Below are 6,207 nucleotides of genomic sequence, written 5' to 3' on the forward strand. Positions count from 1 at the left end.
CTATCTAGGTGATGCATAGCAACGAGAGGGGAGAGTGTGTCCACGTACCCTCGCAGACAGAAAGCGGAAGCATCTAGTAACGCGGTTGATGTAGTCGAACGTCTTCATGATCCAACCGATCCAAGTACCGAACGTACGGCACCTCTGTGTTCTGCACATGTTCAGCATGATGACGTCCCTCGAGCTCTTGATCCAGTTGAGGCCGAGGGAGAGTTCCGTCAGCACGACGGTGTGGCGACGGTGTCGATGATGTTACCGACGCAGGGCTTCGCCTAAGCACTACAACGATATGTCTGACGTGTTAAACTGTGGAGGGTGGCACCCCACACGGCTAAGAGAACAACTGTTGTGCCTTGGGGTGCCCCCTGCCCCTGTATATAAAGGAGGAAGGAGGAGGAGGCCGACCAAGGAGGGGCGCGCCTATAGGGGGAGTCCAACTAGGATTCCCAATCCTAGTTGGAGTCCCCTTCCTATTCCAAGAAGGGGGAGAGGGAAAGAGGTGGAGGAGAAAGAGGAAACGGGGGTTGCGCCCCCTCCCCTAGTCCAATTCGGTTTGGGCTTAGGGGGGGGGCGCCTCCATCGGGAGCTCCTAGTCCGCGCCTTCAGCGCCAACTAGGAGTTTCGGCGCCCACGCAGACGCGCTCTTGGGCCGGCCCAATACGGGGGCGTGCGCAAAAGGAAATTAAAAGCAAAAAACTAGCGCTGTTGAAGCATTCGAACCTGCGACCTCATGCTCCACGCAATGCTGTGGTAACCACTCGGGCACTTGGGCGAGTGTGATTGCTTAAATCTTTTTCGTCTTTATTTTCTTTCCTTCTTCCTTCTTTGCTTTATTCTGTTTTTCGTTTTCTATTTTTTCTTCCTTGTTTCATGAACTGCTTTTGAAATTCGTGAACTCTTTTCAAATCGATGAACTTTTTTTTCAGTTTTTTATTGAAAAAACGTTCATCTGATTTGCAAAAAGTTCACAAATTTCAAAAAGAAATTCATCAGATTCGAAAATAGTTCATGGGATTCGAGAAAAAGTTCATCACATATGAAAAAAGTTCATCATAATTGGAAAAAGTTCATCAAATCTGAGAAAAGTTCATCGAATTTGAGAAAAGTTCATCATAATTAGAAAAAGTTCATCGAATCCGAAAAAGAGTTCATCGATTTTGAAAAAAGTTCATCGGATTAAAAAAAGTTCATGAAATTTGGAAAAAGTTCATCACTTTTCAAAAAAGTTCATCGTTTTGAAAAAAAGTTCATCGATTTTGAAAAAAGTTCACCAATCTTGAAAAAAGTCCATCGGATTTAAAGAAAAGTTCATCGAATTTGAAAAAAAATCACTGAATTTGAAAACAGTTCATCAAAATTGAATAAAAGTTCATTGAATTCGATAAAAGTTTATCGATTTTGAAGAAGGATTTCGCGAATTTGGAAAAGTTCATCGAACCTAGGAAGAAGAACAGGAAAAAAAGAAAATAAAAAAAATAAAAAAACGAAAACAGAAGAATAAATGAAAGAACAAAAGAGATAAATATGTGAAAGTTAGCATCTCTTGTTGGTGATGGCAGGGTGGTTACTACAGCTTAGTATTTAGTACGTTGTCCCCAGTTTGATTCCTGCTACTAGCAGACTTTTTTGCGGTGTGATACAGAGAGAAAAGCTAGATGGGCCGGCCCAGCGGTGAAGGGGGTATGCGCCCGTTTGTAATTAGTACTGTAGCGGGCGCTTAAGGCGCCGAATAGGAACCAGTGCCTCCACCTGGCCGCTGCCTCCTCTCTTCCACTAAGGCCCATGAAGGCCCATTAATCCCTCGGGGGGTTCCGGTAACCTCTCGGTACTCCGAAAAATGTACGAACCATTTCGAAATATTTCCGGTGTCCGAACATAGCCTTCCAATATATCAATCTTTATGTCTCAACCATTCCGAGACTCCCCGTCATGTCCGTGATCTCATCCGGGACTCCTAAAAAACTTCGGTCATCAAAAACAGATAACTCATAATACAAATGGTCATCGAACATTAAGTGTGCGGACCCTACGGGTTTGAGAACTATGTAGACATGATCGAGACACATCTCCAATCAATAACCAATAGTGGTACCTATATGCTCATATTGGCTCCTACATATTCAACGAAGATCTTTATCGGTCAAACCGCATAACAACATACGTTGTTCCCTTTGTCATCGGTATGTTACTTGCCCGAGATTCGGTCGTCGCTATCATCATACCTAGTTCAATCTCGTTACCGGCAAATCTCTTTACTCATTCCGTAATGCTTCATCCTGAAACTAACTCATTAGTCACATTGCTTGCAAGGCTTATAGTGATGAGCACTACCGAGAGGGCCCAGAGATACCTCTCCGAAACACGGAGTGACAAATCTTAATCTTGATCTATGCCAACCCAAAAACACCTTCTGAGACACCTATAGAGCATCTTTATAATCACACAGTTACGTTGTGACATTTTATAGCACACAAGGTGTTCCTCCGGTATTCGGGAGTTGCATAATCTCATAGTCATAGGAACATGTATAAGTCATGAAGAAAGCAATAGCAATAAAACTTATCGATTATTATGCTAAGCTAATGGATGGGTCTTGTCCATCACATCATTCTCCTAATGATGTGATCCCGTTCATCAAAGGACAACACATGCCTATGGTTAGGAAACATAACCATCTTTGATTAACGAGCTAGTCAAGTAGAGGCATACTAGGGACACTTTGTTTTGTCTATGTATTCACACATGTACTAAGTTTCTGGTTAATACAATTCTAGCATGAATAATAAACATTTATCATGATATAAGGAAATATAAATAACAACTTTATTATTGCCTCTAGGGCATATTTCCTTCAGTCTCCCACTTGCACTAGAGTCAATAATCTAGTTCACATCGACATGTGATTTAACACCAACAGTTCACATTTGTATGTGATTAGCACCCATAGTTCACATCGCCATGTGACCAACACCCAAAGGGTTTACTAGATTCAATAATCTAGTTCACATCGCTATGTGATTAACACCCAAAGAGTACTAAGGTGTGATCATGTTTTGCTCGTGAGAGAAGTTTAGTCAACGAGTCTGTCACATTCAGATCCGTATGTATTTTGCAAATATTCTATGTCTACAATGCTCTGCATGGAGCTACTCTAGCTAATTGCTCCCACTTTCAATATGTATCCAGATTCAGACTTAGAGTCATCTGGATCGGTGTAAAAGCTTGCATCGACGTAACTCCTTGCGACGAACTCTTTATCACCTCCATAACCGAGAAATATTTCCTTAGTCCTCTGAGGATAATTTTGACCATTGTCCAGTGATCTACTCCTAGATCACTATTGTACTCCTTTGCCAAACTCATGATAAGGTACACGATAGGTATGGTACACAACATCGCATACTTTATAGAACCTATGGCTAAGGCATTGGGAATAAATTTCATTCTCTTTCTATTTTCTGCTGTGGTCGGGTTTGAGTCTTACTCAACTTTACACCTTGTAATACAGGCAAGAACTCCTTCTTTGACTCATCCATTTTGAACTCTTTCAAAATCTTGTCAAGGTATGTACTCATTGAAAAAATCTTATCAAGCGTCTTGATCTATCTCTATAGATCTTGATGCCCAATATGTAAGCAGCTTCACCGAGGTCTTTCTTTGAAAATCTCCTTTCAAACTCTCCTTTATGCTTTCCAGAAAATTCTACATCATTTCCGATCAACAATATGTCATTCACATATACTTATCAGAAAGGTTGTAGTGCTCGCACTCACTTTCTTGTAAATACAGGCTTCACCGCAAGTCTATATAAAACTATATGCTTTGATCAACTCATCAAAGCATATATTACACCTCCGAGATGCTTGCACCAGTCCATAGATGGATCGCTGGAGCTTGCTCACCTTGTTAGTACCTTCAGGATCGATAAAACCTTCTCGTTGCATCATATACAACTCTTCTTTAAAAATATCCATTTAAGGAATGCAGTTTTGACATCCATTTGCCAGATTTCATAAAATATGGCAATTACTAACATGATTCGGACGGATTTAAGCATCGCTACAGTTGAGAAAATCTCATTGTAGTCAACACCTTGAACTTATCGAAAACCTTTTGCGACAAGTCGAGCTTTGTAGATAGTAACACTACTATCAGCGTCTGTCTTCCTCTTGAAGATCCATTTATTTTCTATGGCTTGCCTATCATCAAGCAAGTCCACCAAAGTCCACACTTTGTTCTCATACATGGATCCCATCTCAGATTTCATGGCCTCAAGCCATTTCGTGGAATCTAGGCTCATCGTCGCTTCCTCATAGTTTGTAGGTTCATCATGGTCTAGTAACATGACTTCCAGAATAGGATACCGTACCACTCTGGTGCGGACCGTACTCTGGTTGACCTAGAGGTATGGTAGTAACTTGAACTGAAGTTTCATGATCATCATCATTAGCTTCTTCACTAATTGGTGTAGGAATCACTGAAACTGATTTCTGTGATGAACTACTTACCAATTTGGGAGAAGGTACAATTACCTCATCAAGTTCTACTTTCCTCTCACTCGCTTATTTTGAGAGAAGCTCCTTCTCTAGAAAGGATCCATTCTTAGCAACGAATATCTTGCCTTCAGATCTGTGATAGAAGGTGTACCCAACAGTTTCTTTTGGGTATCCTATGAAGACACATTTCTCTGATTTGGGCTCGAGCTTATCAGGTTGAAGCTATTTCACATAAGCATCGCATCCCCGAACTTTAAGAAACGACAACTTAGGTTTGTTGCCAAACCACAATCCATACAGTGTCGTCTCAACGGACTTTAACTGTGCCATTTTTAACATGAATGCAACTGTCTTTAATGCATATCCCCAAAATGATAGTGGTAAATCGGTAAGAGACATCATAGATCGCACCATATCTAATAAAGTGTGGTTACGATGTTTAGACAAACAATTACGCTGTGGTGTTCCAGGTGGCGTGTGCTGTGAAAATATTCCACATTGTTTTAATGAAGGCCAAACTCGTAACTCAAATATTTTCTTCTGCGATCATATCGTAGAAACTTTATTTTCTTGTTACGACCATTCTCCACTTCACTCTGAAATTCTTTAAACTTTTCAAACGTTTCAGACTTATGCTTCATTAAGTAGATATACCCATATCCGCTCAAATCATCTACGAAGGTCAGAAAATAACGATACCTGCCACGAGCCTCAACACTCATCGAACCGCATCGATATGTATTATTTCCAATAAGTCATTAGCTCGTTCCATTGTTTCGGAGAACTGAGTTTTAGTCATCTTGCCCATAAGGCATGGTTCGCAGGTATCAAATGATTCATAATCAAGTGATTCCAAAAGCCCATCAGCATGGAGTTTCTTCATGCGATTTACACCAATATGACCTAAACGGCAGTGCCACAAGTATGTTGCACTATCATTATAACTTTGCATCTTTTTGCATCAATATTGTGAATATGTGTATCACTACAATCAAGATTCAATAAACCATCCACATTGGGTGTATGACCATTGAAGGTTTTATTCATGTAAATAGAATACCAATTATTCTCTGTCTTAAATGAATAACTGTATTGCAATAAATATGATCTAATCATATTCATGCTTTAACGCAAACACCAAATAATATTTATTTAGGTTCAACTCTAATCTCGAAAGTATCGGGGGTGTGCGATGATGATCATATCAATATTGGAATCACTTCCAACATGCATCGTCAATTCACCCTTAACTAGTCTTTATTTATTCTGTAACTCCTGCTTCGAGTTACTAATATTAGCAACCTAACAAGTATCAAATATCCAGGGGCTACTATGAACACTAGTAAGGTACACATCAATAACATGTATATCAAATACACCTTTGTTCACTTTGCCATCCTTCTTATCCGCCAAATGTTTGGGCAGTTCCGCTTCCAGTGACCATTTCCTTTGTAGTAGAATCACTCAGTTTTAGGCTTATGTCTAGCTTTGGGCTTCTTCACGGGAGTGACAACTTGCTTGCCATTCTACTTGAAGTTCCCTTTCTTTCCCTTTGCCCTTTTCTTTAAACTAGTGGTCTTGTCAATCATCAACACTTGATGCTCTCTCTTGATTTCTAACTTCGTCGATTTCAGCATCACGAAGAGCTCGGGAATTGTTTTCGTCATCCCTTGCATACTATAGTTCATCACAAAGTTCCAATAACTTGGTG

Source organism: Triticum dicoccoides, chromosome 3B (genome assembly GCF_002162155.2).
Source record: "Triticum dicoccoides isolate Atlit2015 ecotype Zavitan chromosome 3B, WEW_v2.0, whole genome shotgun sequence".
NCBI classification, from domain to species: domain Eukaryota; kingdom Viridiplantae; phylum Streptophyta; class Magnoliopsida; order Poales; family Poaceae; genus Triticum; species Triticum dicoccoides.